General features: G+C 47.0%; 1 pseudogene; it reads right to left on the reverse strand.

Annotated features, from left to right (window-relative positions):
• Nucleotides 1-801: 801 nt before the first annotated feature.
• LOC129656414 (acidic mammalian chitinase-like) lies at nucleotides 802-8,875 on the reverse strand (annotated as a pseudogene).
• Between the last annotated feature and the right edge of the window lie 1,785 nt (nucleotides 8,876-10,660).

The following is a 10,660-nucleotide window of genomic DNA, read 5'->3' on the forward strand; positions in this document are numbered from 1 at the left end:
AAAGTATACAATAAAGCATTGTTAACTATAGTTACTGTGTTCTACAGTAGATCTCCAGGATCTATCCATATTGTACAACTAAAACACACCCTTTGACTAATACCTCCCTAGTTTTTATGTTTAAATAGACTAATTACGCCTGGTCTCCAAGAGCACCTGTGAGGATAACTTGAAATTTGAAAGAACCGGCAGACCTGACATGGTCCATCAGTCAGCACTGGCTGTCCCCATAGTTTCCTGCCCCCCACCCCAATCCTGCTTCTGCTTTCTACATGTGCCCTGGACCTTATGTTAGGGGCAAAATTGTATCCTGAGACCAATCATAACTCTGCTCCTCACTTCAGAAAAAGGGCCAGTTGGACCCCTTCAGAGTTGTCTTTTTTTCCATCCCTTTCCTCATCATCGAACTTTGGCATCCCTTCCTTGGTTTGTCTTCTTTACTCCACATAGTTCCTGGGGCTGGAGCTGGACAGATGAGAACAGAAACAAGGTGTTTATGGTCCCCTCCCTACCCAGGCTCCCGGATGTTCTCCAGGGGCTCCCAGAACAGCTCTACAAGAAGAACTCTTGGGAACAGTGATGGACCTTTCATGAGGGCAGCCACCCAAGGGCTGCCCCATAGCAGCCATCTGAGTCTTTCTTTCTGAGTCACAAATCCCAGTGCCCATGGACATGCTAGGACAGGTGGAAGATCTTAAGGAGGCTTCCTTTGAGGCCAGGCTGAGGGGAGCACTGGATAGTCTTTTATTCCTCCTTAACCATGTCCAGTTTGTCATCTTGTGGATGGTGAGAGGTGCATCACTACTCACCAGGAGTGGAGACACCAAGTGCAGACTTGAAGGTGTGCATGAGAGGGTATTTTCCTTGTCCACAGAAAGTGCCTGTGAAGTCATCCAAGCCAGTGTTCCAGACCATGGCCCCCCAACCTGTTCTTCAGCAGCCACTGGGCCTGTGGAAGAGAATCAGGGGGACTGTAGGGTGGCCTTTGCACAGGCGCAGGGAGTGACTCCAGCAGAATGACGGGGAAGGCCATGATCCAGCCATGGAGAGGAGGGAATGGAAAATGGCTTTCCACAGGTACTTTGAAGGACTTGTGGACATAGCTGTGGACAGGGAGAGATGTTAGGAGTACCAAGTCAGGGAGAATGAGTCTCACCCCTGCTCTCTGTATCACCAGCCACCTTCTGAGAAGGGCTGTCTGAGCTGAGCTTGAGTGGGTTGCAGTGGCAAAAGATACACAGGGCCCTTCACGTGGCAAGTGTCTGGGCAGAGAGACAGAGCTGGTGATTATGAGATATAGAGTGAAGGGCTTTGGGGCTGTTAAACAGTAACCATCCAGATGTGAGTATGAAAGGCCAGTGGGCAGATGCCTAATGGCCCCATGGATCTCTCATCTCCAGATTTTGGGTTCTTCCTGCATGAAGTTACTGTAAGCAGGAGCAGAGGAGAGGAAGGAACCCAGATCTACTCCGTGGTTCTGGGGCAGGAAGAGTTTCAGAGAGCTGGATCAGGAGCAGAGTCGTAGAGTTGAGGAGGGCAGGGGGTCAAAGGGGAGAGTCCAGGAAAGGACATGAGGGCCAGGCATGGGAAGAGGGAGGGGCTGAGGGAAGGGAGGAACCAGCTGCAATTGCTGAGGGGCAAAGGGGCTGTTCCAGCTGCTGGGCTCTGCAGCTGGGTCACTGGCTCGAGACCTCGGGGCCACCTTGGGTTTTGCTTTTCCTCTCTTTGGTATTTTATTGTGCTAATTCCAATATACTTGGAGGGGAGGTTCCCTGCCTCTCCCAGGTGTACAGAAGGTAGGGTTTGGAGGGACTTACCTTGATCATGAAGCTCTTGGGGTTGGCATATCCAATCTACTGATTCCCCTGTAGGCATAGGGCACCTCCTGGGGGGCATTCCGCACTTCAGTGGCTCCTTTCAGGAGGGAGCAAACCTGGGGCAAGAGGAGCAGTCACGGCTCAGATGGACCTGGCTCTGCCTGGCTCATGTCTCCCTCTCCCTCTCTTTCTTTTCTGGAATACACTCCCACCCCACCCCTCTTTACTGGAAATAAGAGCGCATGGCTTCCATTTCACCCAGGCTCCTTGCTCTTCCTCCTGTGGGTGGCACAGTGGAAAGGGCACTGGCTGGGAAGATGAGACCTGAATTCCTGCCATTCCTGGGTGTGCCAATACCCATCTGTGCATAAGGAACAGGGCAGCTTCTTTGTGCCTTGTGCCCCAGTTTCCCTTTTAAACTAACTTGTTTGTTCCTTTATTTGAAAGAATGTTTGTCACAAAAGAGCCAACAAGGGGATGCTAATGTGTAATGGTTAGGGTCTGAGATGCTGGAGCTGGACAACCTTAGTAGTAGTTCTGTGACCTTGAGCAGGTTTCTTAATCCCTCTGTGCCTCCCTGTCTTCTGTGTAAGATAATTAAATGCATTTCACCATTGTGAGTGTTAAATAGGATAATATATAAAAAATCACTGACAACAGAGCTGGCTATCCATTTGGACTTGGTAAATGTTAACCATTATTAGTATTAATCATGCATATTTACTCTAAAAGATTAAAATTTAAGATATTTTATTAATAGTTTACCCTTCCCTCCCCACCACATACACTTGGAGCAGGCAACATGGGGTACCCTGATTAGAAATCAAAGAATAAATTCTCTTCTTTTTTGGAAGTATTTTTGACCCTTTAGGACATAGAGTCAATCTCCTTGGTTCTCCCAGCCCTCTGGGACATTACTTCAAAGCAGGCAAGACTCCCTGCCTCCTGAGTGTAGGCTCTGGCAGCCCCCAGGCCAGAGGTGGGAGCATCCAGGCCACGGTTGGCAAGGTTGGTGAGAGTGAAGGTACTGGCATAAGCCCCAAAACCCACCATCAGTTTCTCAGCAGAGCATCTTGGTTTTTCCAGTAGTTCATTGCATAATCCTAGAGGAAAGGTAAGGAAGATGTTTACTAAGAAGCAGCTGAGCTTGTGCCCAGAGGCCTGTGGAATAGTCAACATTTTCTACTCAGTTTCCCAGCCACTTTAGACATAGACTCTTCCATAACCCAGCCTCATAGAAGGGAACAAAGTCAGACACTGTTTCCACTGTTTCCCCATCTATTCCCCATGAAGTGATGGGACCAGATGCCTAAGGTCATAGGTCATCACATTGATGAGGTCCATGTACCTTGGGTAGTGGGGGGATAGGATACAAGAGAAGAAAAATGACCCAAGGAAAATAATACTCTCCATCCCACTTCCCCTAAAGGTCCTAGTCCCAACTGAATATGGTTTGTAATCATGTCATGAAGGATTATGCTTTAGTATTCTTTACTCCATTCTGTCTCACCTTTATTTGAAAAGTTGATATATAGAAGACACACAATCTATAACCAATAACTCGTTGCACTCAGACCTTCAGGTCTTATAGAAGTTTGAAACTCAACTAACTTTTCCAAGTAGACTTTTGTCATTAAGAATTTTGACTGGCTTCCCATGTCTCTCTCAGGCTTTGAGATCATCTTATTCTTTTGGGACAGAGCTCTCTCTCTCCAGGGTATCTGAGCATTAGCCAATCTATGGGAGAGGTCTCAATGTTAATTAGCTCTGAACTTGGGCCCACAGGCCTGAGGGTTACTTACTTTGACGTTTCAGGGATCTGGTAGGCAGTCTCAAGGGTACCTTTGCCAGCTGACATAGCAGCAGAAATCAGCAACCTGGGCTTGTTGCTCTGGGTGACTTTGTGCTCAAAAGCCCCATACATTTCCTATGAGACAGAGGACACTGGACTGAAGCTGCAAGGACCAATAAGCATCTTACAAGGTCATGATTCTCATAAGGGAAGTTGAAAAGTATTCAGCTTAGAGTTCTTTGCTTCAGAAAGTGTTGTTGGTCTTTGGGAACAATAATGAGTTTTTCTTAAAAAAAACAAACCGGTATTGAGAGAAAATTGGTGACCTTCTAAGAGTCCTTCTATATAAAAGAGACCTTTTAAATATTAAAACAAACAGGGCTTCCCTGGTGGCTCAAAGATAAGGAATCCACCTGCCAGTGCAGGAGACACAGGTTCAATCCCTGGTCTGGGAAGATCTCACACACCATAAAGCAACTAAGCCCATGTGCAACAACTACTGAGCCTGTGCTCTAGAGCCCAGGAACCACAACTCCTGGAGCCCCAGCCCTAGTGCCTGTGCTCAACAACAAGCGAAGCCACCACAATGAGAAGCCCGTGTACTGCAACTAGACAGGCGCTCCTGATCACTGCAACTAGAGAAAAGCCCATGCAGCGGAAATCAGCAACCTGGGACTGGCTGGCAAGACCCAGCACAACCAATAAATAAACAAAATTATTAAAAAATAAATAACTAAAATGAACAAATAATATCCAGAGCATAAAAACAAAACAAAGAAGCTTCTATAGGACAAAAAATGGCTCCTACCTCTACAAACTAAATGTTGTTAAATATAGCAATTGGAAAAAGCAATCAGGAAAGATGAGGAAGTAAGAGTATCAAAGCAATCATTGATGCTCAAACAAGCTGCCCAGAGGAGAAAACACTCTGGCCCAACAACTTTGTCTGTTCCTGGTGGCAGAAGTACCCCCTGGAGGCATCTGCCTCCACTTACCAAAGCTAGGGGCTATTGAGCATTTCAGTCTGTAACCAGCTCATCTTATCCTGTACACTGTCCCTCAGGGAAGGACCTATTTGAGAACTATTTGACTTCCAATCATGGTGCTTAGAACATGAATGTTTCAGACTCTTTGGCAGGTTTCTTACTGTAAATAAAATACCTTTCATTGTGTTGCCTTACACTAGTCTCTATAACTTGGCTCTATGAGTTTTCCCTGAAAGCATGATCTGATCTTGCACTAAAGAAATCAGGCTTTGAGCCAGGCAGGCTGAGATTCACACTTTCAGCTGTATTCAGAACTCTTCATGCAGAGGTCTTCCGTCCCGCCGAGATACTATATTCTTTGGACACAGAGAAGGTAAGTCACCTTTAACAGTACAGTGAAGAGTTGCTTGGTGTCAGCTGGGCTGCCACGGTTGCCAGAATACTCCCAATAAATATCCAGCTCATCGAAGTTGTTCTTCCTCAAAAGCTGTATGGCTGACTGGATGAAGGTCTGGCTGTTTTCAGCAGTGGCCACCATGTCAGAGAATCTGGAGTCAACAAGTCATTATGATCTTAGTGGCAGTGGGAGTCTTCAACATGGACTTTCTCAAGTGCAGGGTTCTCCCATGGAGCACTTGGGGCCAGGGGATGGGGGACATGGAACACAGGAAGAAGCAATAGTGATCTAAGCTCTTGGATCCTGTCTTGTCATTTAACTTATTTGTCCAGATGCATATTTAATTATTCAGGTGTTCATCTGACATTTGGTAGTGCTGGGGTATCGCGATGAACAAATAGTTTCTACCCTGGAGGAGCTTTTTTGGAGGAAGGTATAGATAAGTAGACAGTCAGTTAAAATACAGCCTGGTAAGAGCTATGATCAAGGAAGGAAAGACTTTAAAGAGAACTCTGATGAGAAAATTAAGGGATATCTAAACTGATACCTGAAATCTAGGGACAACCCGTGTCAGAGAATCTTAGAGCACTTGAAGTCTGGAGACTGAGTAATCTGGGAGTGATTCTGCCTTGAATACAAAGTCTTACCCCGGGGTCCCGAAGTTCCAGCCTCCACCAGATATCAGGGTTTTCAGTTCTGTATTGCTGGAGATAGGAAGATTCCAGTGTAAATGAAATTCCCCAGGGAGAGTGAAGTCATCTGCTGACCACCCTCTCATCCCACACCTGAGCAGCCCCAGGTCTGCCCTATTACCAGTCTATGCTCTTGTGCTGGGAGCAAAGCTCTCTGTAAGAGCAAGGTACTCTCTTACTGGGGCTTCCCCAGTGGCTGAGGGGTAAAGAATCCGCCTGCAATGCAGAAGACACAGGAGTCGTGGGTTCGATCCCTGGGTTGGGAAGATCCCCTGGAGGAAGGCATGGCTACCCACCCTCACATTCTTGCCTGGAGACTCCTATTGACAGAGGAGCCTGGTGAGTTAGCGTCCAAGGATGGCAAAGAGTTGGACACAACTAAAGTGACTTAGCCCACATGCACTCTCTTACAACAGGTACCTCCAGGACACAGTATTAATACTCATTGAACAGGTTCCTGTTCCTGGCCCTGAGAGTGGGCTGATGGATTCTGCTTTGACAGGAAGCTTCAGGGGAAGACAAGGCAAGCCATCCTAGGGAGGATGAAAGAATCCAAAAGCAGTCCCTTAACACAGATGGTAGGTGGGCTGGAGTTGTCGGGACATACAAGACCAGAAAGCTGAAAGTCTGAGTCTTTTAAAGGAAAGAGCAAGGAATAGGGGCAGTAGAAGTGTCTACAATTTACTAAATGTTTACCAAATGCCAGGCATGTCACATGCACTGCTCCTGTCACACTTACAATCAGGCAGGAACTATTAGTCTCACATTGCCCCCTAAGCAATATTCAGAAAAGTTAAGCAATTTGTTTCACATCACCCAGCTACCAAGGCTGGCAGAGCAGGATTCAAACCTAGCTCCTCTATTCCATGGTGACTCCCAGCAGGCACCAGGTCCTTTGAGCTTGATCTTAAAACCTACCCACTGATTCCCAACTGGACCAAAGTGTCAATTAACTGATTAACTGGTTGGGCATTCCTGGATTCTGCCACTTACTAATTGTATGGTCAAAGGAAAACCTCTCTATGATACAGTGTCCGCAATTTAAAATATCTGTTAAAACTTTGCATCTGTTGTGAGGGTTACATTAAAAAAAAATAAATGAAAAGCACTTAGCATAAGGCCTGGCTCACCCAATTCATTGGTAGTCACCCAATAAATATGCCAAGTGCTTAATTGGCACAAGAGCCATCTTAAGTTAAACTGGTAGCTAGCTCATAGGGTGGTGTAGGACTTTACTGCAATGCAGCAAACTCTAGGGGACTGTACTCACAATGAATCCCTTGTAGGTAGTACCTCGTGGGACCTATAGAATACGATGCAGAGGGTCTGCTAAGAAAATTATCTAGGCAAATGACAGCAACCTGCCTCCCCCGGGGAGAGTGATGTTAACAACTCTGCCAATGAGGCATGAGGGTGACTGCAAACAGGACTCAAAGACTGGGCATTCTGATACTGGTATCTTTAAGGACTTCTGAAAGGCTTCCAACTCAGCCCAGAGCCCAAGCACAGAACTCACTAGTGTTTGAGTCCGTTAATGCTGGCATAGAGTGTCTCATCATTCCACTTGATGGTTGTGATCTGGTAGTTGGTCATGCCAGCAAAAGCATAGATGAAGTGTGTGCAGAGGCAAGGGTCCACATTCTCGGACATATAGCAGGCAACCCCAGAGCAGTACTGGCTCCAGTTAGTGAAGTAACAGACGATTTTGGTGGCTGTGCTTGGAATGGCAGGGAAATAAGAGATGGTCCCTGCCCTGACTAATGTCCCTTGTACCCAGGGACCCCTGACACTCTGCATCCATGGGGCACTTACCCAGCTGCAGCAGGAAGGCCAGCCCAAAAAAGAAGACAAGAGATTTTGGTCAGAGGGTAGCAGGGTCATTATTTCCCTGGCTGGCCTGGGACAGCACAGAGCAGTAAAGTGAGAAGGGGAGTTGGGGCCTGCTGTAAGTCCTTTCCCAACATGGACCCCTGCATGATGCTTTCAAGGAAGGTGGCTAAGGTAGACATTCGATGAGCTACCTGAAAGTTCAGATGATAGTGAGCAGTTCAGGAAACTAGCTGTTATTTACCTGCTATTTATTCAACAAAGTCATATTAAGCACTGGTTTGTTGTTCAGTCTCTAAGTCATGTCTGACACTTTCGTGATCCCGTGGACTGTAGCCCACCAGGCTCCTCTATCCATGAAATTTCCCAGGCAAGAATACTGGAGTGGGTTGCCTTTCCTTCTCTAGGGGTTCTTGCCAACCCAGGGATTAAGCTGGCATCTCCTGAGTCTCCTGCATTGGCAGGCGGATTCTTTAGCACTGAGCCACCAGGGAAGCGCAAGTATTGGCTACTGAAAACAAAAAGAAAAATTAGGCAAGCTCCCTTCAAAGAACTCAGAACCTGGTGGGAAATCAAACCTATAAGCACAATCAAACCTCAGTGCAATGCAATGACACAAGCAATAAACCTGGGATATGCAAAGTATTATAGAAAACAAATCAGGGAAGACCTCCCCAAGAGAGATAATATTTGTACTGCTCTCTGTGTTTCCTCTAGGCTTCTTCAGGATTTGTGCTTTCTTCTCCCTGTGACAGGGCTTCCCTGGTGGTTCAGACAATAAAGAATCTGTCTGCAATGCAAGAGACCAGGGTTTGATCCCTGGGTTGGGAAGATCCCCTGGAGAGGGGAATGGCAACCCACTCTAGCATTCTTGCCTTGGGAATTCCATGGACAGAGGAGTCTGGTGGGCTACAGTCCACAGAGGTCCAAAGAGCTCGACATAACTGAGAGACTAACACACACACACACACACACACACACTCACACCCCTATCTCTGCATGTATCACACTGAAGGCACTAGTTTATTGGTCTGCCCACTAGACTATGAACTCCCTGAGGGCAGGGACTGTGCTTACACAGCTGAAACTCCACTACCCAGTCCAGTGTTTGGCACATGATCTACTCTCTATTAACCTGTGTTGAATGAACAGACCCGAAAGATAATTCAAAGCGGTGGAGAAGGGCATAATAGGTGATAAAGGTGAAGAAGGGGTGGGCAGGCAGAGGTCACTTCTGGTAGCACTGAGAACTAGAACTCACCTTTTCCAGAACAAGCTTTGCTCTACTTCTCAACTAAAATGATGGTCCTAAATTTTATGTTCATCCAAGCTATTAATACCTAGTCATACCCAGGATGAGCCATTGTGCCTGGCCCAGTGGCCAATCTCACCAGGCTCCTACCCACAGTCTGGGCATCATCTCTGGGGGTGAGTTAGCACTGAAGGAATTGCATGAGCTCTTTAAGATCTTGTCTGCCTTCCTCCTTAGAACCACCTGTCCCCAGAGTGTTCATTCAGAAAAACCTCTGCCTCACCCATTTTTTTTCCTGCTATTTGTTCCTGTTAATTAATCTTAGTCCAGTCTATGCACTGAGCTCCTTCTGTGGTTGGCAGAACATTGGGATCAGAATGGCTAGCCCAAGTCTTTTCATCATCCTACATGAGGAAATGGCCTTGTCCTCCTGCACCAGAGAGATCCACTTTCTTTTCCCTCTCAAGCTCTTGGATGCTCACTGGGCCCTTCCCTCCTCCCTCTTTCCCTCTTTTTTCCTTCCTTCCCCACTCTGTTATGAACCCAAGGAAGCTTCCAGAGAGAAAGGGGACAAGGAAGCCTTGGAAGAGAGCTAGGGTGGAGACAGAGTAAACAGAGGAGAGGAAGCCAGTACTCTGAAAGCTCAGCTGGGCTTCCTGGGACAGACTCACCAGCAAGAAGCAGTAATTTGCCATTTTAATGGAAAGTGCTCCATGTGAGTTCCAAGGCTGAATGGGCACTTGACGGCTTTTTAAAGGTAGCACTGCAGACCTTGCCACCGCACACCTGGCTCCCCTCAGCAAGCAAGGTGGCAGCCCAGAAATAAAAGGGATATGAGGGGTCACGTGGTTCCCATTTACTCTCTGAATCTTATCTGTTTTTTCCTTCTTAGACAATCAACCCCGAGACACAATGGAGACTTGGCAGGAACAAACTTAAAAGGTTATTGATTGAAGATACATTTAGGAAAATGGCTTATCTGGCACAGGCATAAAGCAGGCCTTGGGTTCAAAGTCACTACAGGTCAGAGTGGGCCCCACAGGTCAAAAGGGACCATCTGGACTCTAGAGGAGGAGTGTGGACAAGCGAAATGAGTCTGCCATTTGACCAGGATTTGTCCCTGACTGGACAATGGGAGATGGTCCTGCCCAGCCTCCTGCTCTTTGTAGCAGCATATGTCAGGTAATGGCTAGAAGTCTGTGAGGTTTCACCAAGTCTGGAGTGAGAAAGTATCACTTTCCAAACTTGCTTCTGTTTAATTGAAGGTTGCTTGGTTTACAGAGGATGGAAGAAATTCAAGGAGGAGGAGGCACACATTTCTAGTTAGGCTTTTATTCAGAAGGGAGAAGTAGCAAGGGCTGGGACAAGGCCCTAGAGAGCCATAAAAATCAGAGAAAACATAGCTGTAAAAATGGCTGCAGAACAAGGTTGAGAATCTCAATATTTTAGGACCTGCTTCCCTTCACTCCACTCCACTCCCAGCCTAACTAACCAGACAGAAGGGGATGCACCTACAGGAAGCCCACCACAAGGTCATATCCCAGGTGTCCAGACTGTGTCTCAGGATCACTCAGCCCCAGAAGGCAATGAGAGGAGCAGAAGTGTGGTTTTACCTTTGGCGCTCACACCAGCCCCAGGACATCCACTTAGTCTGCCTAAAATCCCAGTTGTGGGTGGTATCACTGGCTGCACTCCGGATGAGACCTCCCACTTAGAGATCTACCAAGCGAGTGTTCAAGGTCTTCAGAAAGATGCTGATAAGACTGTTGGGAGCTTCTAATCCAGACTTAATCTGGGTTCACAGAGAATGCAGGGAAGGAACCTACAGACTTCAATACAAGTACTCCCAGGGCTATTATCCAGTTTCCTCTGACCTTTCCCAGACCTTAGACTCACT

Source organism: Bubalus kerabau, chromosome 6 (genome assembly GCF_029407905.1).
Source record: "Bubalus kerabau isolate K-KA32 ecotype Philippines breed swamp buffalo chromosome 6, PCC_UOA_SB_1v2, whole genome shotgun sequence".
Taxonomy (NCBI): Eukaryota; Metazoa; Chordata; class Mammalia; order Artiodactyla; family Bovidae; genus Bubalus; species Bubalus kerabau.